Here is a 9,848-nt window from a genome sequence, read left to right on the forward strand (position 1 = left end):
ATGGAAACCCAAAGGGGGATGGATATATACATTTTGGAGCAGGGTGATTTCCTCTGGGTAACCTTTACCTTACCTCCCCCCTCCCACTACCCCTTGACCCATGTTCCAGTTGTGGCTAATTTCCACCTTTGATTCCTCTTTGGGGTAGGATTTAGATGACCTATGCCTATCCGGACCAGTATCTCCAAACTTTAAACTGACCCTTGTCGTATTAAGCCTCCCGATACCCTTCTTTTAAATTTTCTTTTCCTTTTCTTTCCCGTCTCATTCCCTTACCTTTATTTCTCTCTTCATTGTGTTTTCCTTCTCCCCTCCCCCTGCCTCCCTACTGTATCCAACCTTAATACCTTGTATAGGAGAGAGTGAACAAAAAAAACTCATGAGAGCACTAGACTACAGCCTCTCTCTATTCTATTTTCTATTTAGAAACCCGTTGCCACCTATTTTTCCTTAATGCTATACTCTCCTTGGTCCCTTCAGCCATCCTGGAATAACTACTATCTGCAAGTCTAATCTTTCGCAAAAGGGCTTTAAATCTTCTGGGAACCTTAGTCTTGCCGATTGTCCATTTTGTCATCCGATCAGGCATGCTGATCGGATGGAAACTCCAGCTATATCGAACATTCCCCTTGCGCATCAATTTCAGTAATGGTTTCAAAACTCTCCTCCTAGCTAGAGTCTCTGATGCTATGTCTGCAAAAATTTGCAAACTTGCTCCTCCTCATTTTACTTCTGGAACACCACGCAACTTCTTCCAAATATTGGCTTTATTTTTATAATGATGGAAATGCACAATTACATTTCTAGGAACATCTGGAGTTACTCCCTGGGGTTGTTTAATCCTATGGACTCTTTCTATCTTCAGTTGTTCTCTCATTGGCCTACCCATTATCAGATTAAATATTTTTCTGATTTCTTCCACTAGATCGTCTCCTGATGTTACTTCTGGTAAGCCCCGAATCCTCAAGTTGTTTCTTCTATCCCTATTCTCTTGATCTTCTAGTCTATATGCCAACTTCCTTTGCTCCTTACGCATATCCTCCACCTGCGTTTCTAACTTCGTAATTACTTATGGCCATTTCATTCTTTAGGGTGTGCTCTAGTTTCACAAATATCTCTGCCATTTCCATTTCTATAGTTATTTGTAAGCTTGATCTTTGTTCTTCTATATCTCTAGAGTCTATTCAATTTTTTAACTGCCTCCCGCCCACCATATAAGAAAATGATGGGAGCAAGGCAGTTCTCTCATTCTGGGAGGATGTCATATGACATCTCTAACCGTGCGTGCCCCCAGGGGCGCGCAGCATGGTGATCGGTGAAGCGCTGTGTCCCTGGGACACAGAGGATCACCAATCAACAGAAAGAGCCGAAGACGTCGGCTCTGTCATGTGATCAGCTGTGTCCAATCACAGCTAATCGCACATATATTTATCCGTATACATATACATTTAATATTATACGGTTATCGCCATTTCTCTCCTGACGAGCTGTCACACTGACAGCTCATGAGGAGAGGAGAGCCGGTAATCGGCATTACTCAGAGGGGACATGTACACTGATCATCAGGGCACTGATGATCAGTGCTCTGATGATCAGTGTAGCCCCATCAGTGCCACCTGTCAGTGCTCATCAATGCCACCTGCCAGTGCTCATCAATGCCACCTGCCAGTGCCCATCAGTGCCACATCGATGCTATATATCAGTGCCTACCAGTGCACATCAATGCCACATATCAGTGCCCATCTGAGCTGCCTTTCAGTGCCACCTATTAGTGCCAGTCAGTGCCACCTGTCAATGACAGACAGTGCTGCCTATCAGTGCACCTAGCAGTGTCATTCAGTGCTGCCTATCAGTTCCAGTCAGTGCTGCCTATCAGTGCCACCTATCAGTGTCATATATATGAGTGCTGCCTTTCAGTGCCCATCAGTGATGCCTGCCAATGACCATCAGTGCCACCTACCAGTACCTCCTCATCAGTGCCCATCAGTACAGCCTATCAGTGCTCACAAGTGGAGCCTATCAGTGTCCATCACTGCAGCCTCATTAGCGCACATCAGTGAAGGAGAAAAAAAAACTTATTTACAAAATTCTATAACTGAAACTAAGAAAAAACTTTTTTTTCAACATTTTCAGTTGTTTTTGGTTTGTTTAGCAAAAAATAAAAATCCCAGAGGTGATTAAATACCACCAAAAGAAAGCTCTATATGTCTCAAAAAAATGATAAAAATTTAATATGGGTACAGTGTTGCATGACCGTGCAATTGTCATTCAAAGTGTGACAGCACTGAAAGCTGAAAAATTGGCCTGGACAGGAAGGGGGTATAAGTGCCCTGTGGGCAAGTGATTAATCTGGTCCATGTTTGGTGCTCCTAATGATAGTCTGGTCTGGTCTCCTTTATTATTTCCCAGCTCATGCCTCCCCTTTACTCCCTGTTGTCTCTCAGTGGTATGACCTTCCGGACATTTTTCCTGTGGGGGCATATATTTCCTTATTGTACTTGTCAGGGGTCGGTGGTTCTGTAGTGATGCGCCAGGCAGCACATGCGCAGAACACCGATGCACCCTAGCCAGCGAGCAGCGGGACCTGGGCGAAAGCGATGGCCGCGCATGCGTACTCGCGTTCGCGGACACGCTCCTGGCACCAATGGCAGCGCAGGGCGGGCTATTTAAACAGGACAGGAGGTATGTCAAATTGCCGTTTGGTCTTATCTGTTCTGTTCCTGTTATCTGATCCTGTGAATCTTCTGTTGCCGACCTCTGCATTGTTCCTGACCCTGCTGACCGTCTCCTGTTTAACCCCTGGTTTGCCTGACCATCCTTCTGCCTGATCCTCTGTACCGCGCTGCCTGTGAGTTACTGAACCCGGCTTGTGACCCTGACCATTCTCTGCCTGCTCCTCCAGTACCTCGCTGCCTGCACGTTACTGACCTGGCCTGCCGGACTACACCTTACGTTACCCAGACATCCATCCATCCCGCATGGATCTGTCCCTGTTACTAGGTCTGCCAGCCTCTTCACGTCAGGCTCCTTTCCCCGCACACCTCTGACGACGCTCTCTACCATTGCCGGACGTACTCAGGGGTTGCGACCTGGTCTCCAAGTCCATCCCCACCATCAGGGGCCCTGGTGAATAAGCAGATTGGGACTTAGACCCCGAACCCTGAGGAACCCCGTGCTGTGGGCTGCTAGAGACGCCGCCAGGCGATGCATAACAGTACTCGACTGGGGAGTTTTTGTCCCTCCTCCTTTAACAGATCTGCTCTTCATGTTATTACAATGCTGTTACCAGTTTTCCCTTTCATCACTTTGACACTATGACTCCAATACCAACAATAATTAGCAAATTAGTTCAGGGAGTCCAGACAAGTGCTCACTTCCTCTTCCCATACAAGGTAAAGCACTTCAGAAAAATAATTCAAAAAATAATTCATCCTCTTGCTCCTTTTCTTCTATACCCGCTGGGTGACCCCTCTCTTTTCCTTGTTCCTTTCCTCACATTTACTATCCCCAGGACCCCTCTTGGAGCCTCCTATAATGTCTTAACACCAACTCCTCCCATACTCAAGCACTATATTGATGAGATCAAAGGAAGAAAAGAAGGATTTGCCGCTACTCGTGGTAACTCACCCCCGCTGTCCATGTCCAACTTGATGGGGACCTCACATCTTACTCCTGCTGTCTAATGTTCCATTTCAGAAGCAGGTGTTTAACTCACCAGGGGTCACTGGTCATTGATGGTGTGGAGGGGTCACCTTCCGTGTGTAAAGGGGCTGTGGGCGTCTTGTACCCTGTGTCACCATGACTCTGTTTTGGCACCCGGTGCACTCCACTGCCGCCACTGGGCGACATCCACCCCTCTCCAATGCCCCACGTCTGTCTCCCTTCCAGGACACACCCCGCAGCGGCTCCCAGGGTGCTCTCCTCCCATCGCGTGGGCGCTCCCAGCGTCCATTGCCTCAACCGCTCCACCGAAGCAGGGTTCCAGTTTGCCTGGCGGGGCGACGATCTCCTTCCCTCGGTCCGCCACACACCACACAAAAAGGCACAGTAGGAAGACAGGTAAGTGAGGGATTTCAGCTATCGCTCTCTACTTTAGCTGCAGGCATCGAGAGCTCCTGCTCCTAACATCCGACCGATCACCAATGGGTTTTTTATTTTTTGTGATATAAATGAAAAAAGAATGAAAATTTTGAAAAAAACAATATTTTTTACTTTCAGTTATAAAAAATATCCAGTAAACTCAAAGTTAGTCATAGATTTAGACCAAAATGTATTCTGCTACATGTCTTTGGTAAAAAAAATCCCATTGGGGATTGGAATTTACGCAGGTTTACTTTCTGACTACCTATCACATTTCTTGAGGTGCTAAAATGCCACGGCAGTACAAAAACCCCTCAAATTACCCTGTATTGGAAAGTAGACACCCCAAGGACTTTGCTAAGAGGCATGTTGAGTCCGTGGAACATTTAATTTTTTTACACAAAGTTGTCACTTAAATTATATATTTCTCACGCATGCTATAGCTATATGTGGAATAACACCCCAAAACACATTTTGCTACTTCTTCTTCTTTCTCACTACCAGAACCTGGAATCCAATAGATCCTCATCTAGATTTCCTCAACACTGGTAGGCTGCTGAGACTGTCTCGGGATGCAGGGACCACTCTCCTGGTATTAGCCACTGATGACTGGGGGAAAAAAAACCCTCCCAGTTTTCTATAACTGGAACAAGTACTGCCAGCAATGGGGTTGATTTACTAAAGGCAAATAGACTGTGCACTTTGCTCCAGAGCTTAATAAATGAGCAGAAGCTCTGCTGACTTCCATCATCCAATCATGTGCAAGCAAAAGTGCTTTTTATTTTAATTTTTCTTGCACGTGATTGGGTATTCCTTGCAAAATGAATCTTTATCTCATTTACAAAGCTATGGAGCAATTGCACTTGTAGAGTGCAACTGCACCTTGTATGGTGCACAGTCTATTTGCCTTTAGTAAATTAACCCCAGAGATAGCACATGCTATTCTGCCCCAGACAGAATGTGGTTCACCTTTTCCTGAACTGCATGACTCCTGGTGCCACCCTGGTGGTTGATATACGCCACTGCCGTGGCATTGTTAGATCTAACCCTGGTAACAACCAGGTTGCAACTGGTTTGTCCAATAATCCAGAGCAAGACGTACTACCCGATGCGCCAAGATACTGATGGGTAGTATTCTCTCCTGTGGAGACCAAGTCCCCTAAACTGTAGCCCTCCAAACCAGCCCCCCAACCGGAGAGACTGGAATTGATATCTTTCATATCCCTGGAAGGGAAACCAGCAACCATCAATTCGGACTATGAAATACCCGGGAAACAAAGCCCTCTGGCAATCCAATGATTGGATCTTCATGATCCAGACATACAGAATGTTCCTCTAGAGTGAAAGTGCACACAGGAAACCGATTCAATGTAGATAACATTTCCTCATGCAGAGACGTATCAAACAATAATTTTTGTTTCTTATATTTCACTTTAAACTTGGAACTCATTGCTTCCTGAGCAAAGGAACATTAAGGTATTCTGGTATACATCCCCCCTGCATTCTCAGCAAGCCCAGCTCCGGAGCTAAGAGCTTTGTGAACATTTGGGGAAGTGCCCCAAAACAAAAACGGCAATTCCTTACTGCAAATCACAGAAATCCTTCTTGATGAGCCTGAACATATGGGCACATGAGGATATGCGTCATTGAAGACTATGTGTAAGCCGTGTACCGGGGTGGGCTCCCCAGGATACAGTGAAGTCACGAACGAGGAAGGCAACCCCAACACCAGGTTTTGCCACAACAGAATTTTACTTAGATGTGGCAAATAAACACAACCACAAATGCTGGGAACATACAATAAATTTACATACACCCAGCCAAAGGCTGAGACCCTTGTGCTGCACAGCATGGCACCTCCTGATTGATGACGGTAGAAAGCGAAGTAATTTACCTACTGGCGGGCACAACTAAGCTGCCACACCTTACCTGTTTTTACCCTAAAAGAGCAAGAATCAGTGTATGGGTGTATAGTATGGGCTAGCCCGCGGTGCAGCACAACAGCTTACAATCTTACACAAATCTACAGTATTCCCCCTCCCATAACTGGTCCTGTAGCGCGTGCCTGAGTATTCCTTCTGAGCAAAGCGCCAGTCTGGCTTGAGTTTGTGGGATTTTATCAGCTCTCCAATGTGAAATGTCACTTTAAGTCGTGGAGTCCTTCCAATGATCAGTAACAACACTTGTGGCCTGACACAAACAGAGACACGAACTAACTATAGGCCTGTCTCAGTCTCTGGAGGCGACAACACTGAAATGAGGTGCGTGCACGATCTTACCGACCCGGGTCTGCCTTACATCCGCTAGTGACTCAGAAAAGACTCTCCAACAAGCATGCGATCTCATCAGCCTTCCTGGCAGCGATCTTCCTTTCTCTGAACAGGATCAGCATCTTGAACACCATCAGCTTCACTAGCTGTAGTTCTCACACCTGGATGTCAACGGATTCTCTGCTCACATGGCTCTTTTCCTTCACCATCATCAAAACATGGCTGCAGTCTCTCTTCCTGGTCACTGAGCTCCCATGTGTAAAACCCCACCCCTTCCTGAATATAGAAATATCTATGCAGTCTGAGGCTGTGTTGGAAAAACAGTGACATCTTGTGGCTAAATCGCAGAATGTCAGTAAAACATTTCAAAACATTTAATTCACCATTTCCCCATCTCACATATGGACACCTGAAATCTATCTCTTGCAGAGAAGACACCACTGATCGTTCTGATCCAATCTGAAACAGAAGGATGTCTAGCACTTTTAGATCTGAGTTAGACCTCTTGTCCCAGTTTGGGTTTAGGCCTGAAAACCTGTCAAGTCTCTTACAATAATGAGCCCATAACTTCTGCTCCAAGTGAAAATGCAAGGCAAAAGCCCGATAACTCTGTGACGAACACAGAAGGTCCCAAGAGGCATACTTAATCTATTAGCTTTCTGCCACTAAAGACGAACTGAATCACCTCAGAAACTGCCCTAGCATCCTCTGCCAGAGATACTTCTCAAAGCAGAGCAGTCTCAGACTATGGAGATGTAAAGCTAACAGCACCTGGTATTAACAGGCAGTCTCTCCTCCAAGTACTAACCAAGGCAGACCCAGCTTAGCTTCCAAGTGCAGAAAAGATCAGGCATGTTCAGGGGGATGTAGCCACGGTCTCCCTTGCAGCTCCATCACCAGGAATAGCTGCATTGCCAGCCAAATGCAGTGACCCAGATACACCTGACATCACTACTCTATCGTTAATGATTACCCCCCTGCCTCCTGCTGCCCCCCCCCCCTCTCTGGGACCATTAAAACCATAAAACAGGTAAATAGAGCAGCAATTATAATTGCCAAAACCTAATTATGCAGTCCCACCTGGTTGCGGGTCCATAGCCACGGTGGTCCAGCTATGCAATCATGCAGGTATGTAAGCATGCAGATATGCAGTTATATAGTTATACAAGTGTGCATTTATGTAGTTTAAGCAAGTATGCAGATCACACAAATATGCAGTTCATGCAAGTATGCATGTATGTATGTAGTTTATGTAAGTATGCAATTGAATGCTAATATAAGTGTACAGTTTATATAGGTATGCAGCTACACAAGTATTCATGTATGCAGCTACACAAGTATGCATCTATGCAGTTACACAAGTATGCAGTTACTAAACTGTGCATGTAAGTATGCAGTTCTACAATTCTACAGGTGTTCATGCAATAATGTAATACTATGCTGTACCTGCCCCACTCCATTTTCTAGAAGTGTATTGTTTCATTAAACAACTGTGTCAAAATTAACTGCACTTGGCTCCATACTAGTTTCACAGGACTAGTCAAGCACATAGGCATCAAACTCAAATGAAGCCTCTATGCCTCTTCAGTGCAGCCATACTAGTATTTTTTCTTCTTCTAGTAATGGTGGTGCGAGTTTTAGCGGGATTGTGGGACTGCAGTGGACATTCTGACACTGGGGGGAACTAACTTGGTGTCACTGATATCCCCAGTGACACCAATACAGTGATCAGTGCTAAAAAAAAGCACGGACACTGTACTTATGGCACTGGGCAGGAATGGGTTGATGTGAGGGGCGATCAAAGGGTTAACTATGTGCTGGGTGTGTTTTGCTAGGGGGCGAGGGTGTGTGCTTTACTGTAAGAACAATGATCGGGATGGCTGTGCCGGGACCCGGTGGTTGACATCCGTGGCCGCAAATGGCGGCATGGATAGTGCGCATGGCGGCTTGCACACGCCCCCTACCCGGAAATGCAAAATCACATATATATGTGACATTGTGAACAGGTGCCACCCCGTAGCAGTATATCTGCTATAGGGCGGTCCTTAAGCGGTTAAGTGCAATGATACCCGTGCCGGGGTGTATCAGAAAACAATTGTACAAGCCCCCCAGGATTATATAGACTAATGCAGTGTATAATTGTGTCCTGTCTGGTCATGCAGCTCCCCCACAGGTAATACTCATACATCATCATCCAGACATAGATTTCTCCATGTTCCTGCTATCTCTCAGGAGCCTCACTGATCCTATAACCCATGTGTTATTTCAACCATAAGCCAAAATGGCTGCTCCTCTACTGCCTGCCTTCACTGCACAAGAGTAGGCTATACAGAGCAGCCCCATGGCATCTAGTGGCTGGAGGAGAAAACTGCAGTCGAATACTCTTTCAGAGACATACAGAGCATGGCCTGGCCAGACAAAACTGCACACTGCCCCCAGTGGCAACTGGGAGAATGACTGCTGCAGGACTCTAAATCATAACAGGAGTCTAACCTTCACCCATCATGAAGGGCCCTGTCATAGAAGACCTTCAAGGACTCAGTCACCCTTACATTTGGGGTCCACCCCCTTGGACCTGTTTAGCTGGAAAGCACCTTGGTCAGAACAAAACTGCAAAGTGTTCCATTATGCAGGGTCCAGTGCCGTAAGACTGAATTACATACAAACCTCAAGGATTTTTCTTCCCCAACCCAAAGAGGCTTGGGTGCCATTCATTTTAGCTAACAGCTTTCTGAATGGATCCGATTCCAGTCCTTGATTCACAGAAGACCCATTTTAGACACCCAAGTATGCTCCAAGAGCACATGCAGCTCATCAGTGATCGTCCACCTTACAGACACTAGAGGAAAAACTGAAGTACTTCCTGTGTAGGAGGGGCTATATAGGGGAGGACTTCCTCTTTCATTGATCTGCCAGTGTCCATTCACCTATAGGTGGCATATAACCCACAAAGTCATGAATAGCCTGCTCTGTGTCAGGCGATGTACGATAAAGAAGTAATTAATACAGAACAAGTGAAATATAGTACTATATTTTGCTCATGCAGACAATAACACTGAACAAGAGAGGTGCTACTTTGCTAGTCTGTCTCCAATTGATGTAATACAACAACCCACTGATTGAAAAAATAAAAATGAATCAGGTATAGCCAGCCTTAGTGATATGTTCCTGCCTAATCTCTAAGGCCCCCTTAACATCTGGCATTTTGGGATCTCAGGCAGTATCTCTACTATTCTGCCTGCGATCTCAAAACTGCAATAGTGGCAAGATGCAGCATGAATGTTCAGGTGCCATTCAATTTCAATTGCACCTAAATGAGGTGAGGTTCTGCCATGATTGTCACATTATAAATCGTGGCAAATCACATTGCATGAAGCTTGTTGCCCAAAGCTCCTGCTCTTTTTTGGGTGACAAGCTTCACGCGATGCGGTTTGCTGCAATTGCAGTGAAATTTATTGTACAACAACCATGTCAGAACTGCACCACGTTTAGATGCCA

This window comes from Staurois parvus, unplaced genomic scaffold (assembly GCF_062004578.1).
Source record: "Staurois parvus isolate SC_StPar_1 unplaced genomic scaffold, SC_StPar_1.0 ptg000548l, whole genome shotgun sequence".
NCBI classification, from domain to species: domain Eukaryota; kingdom Metazoa; phylum Chordata; class Amphibia; order Anura; family Ranidae; genus Staurois; species Staurois parvus.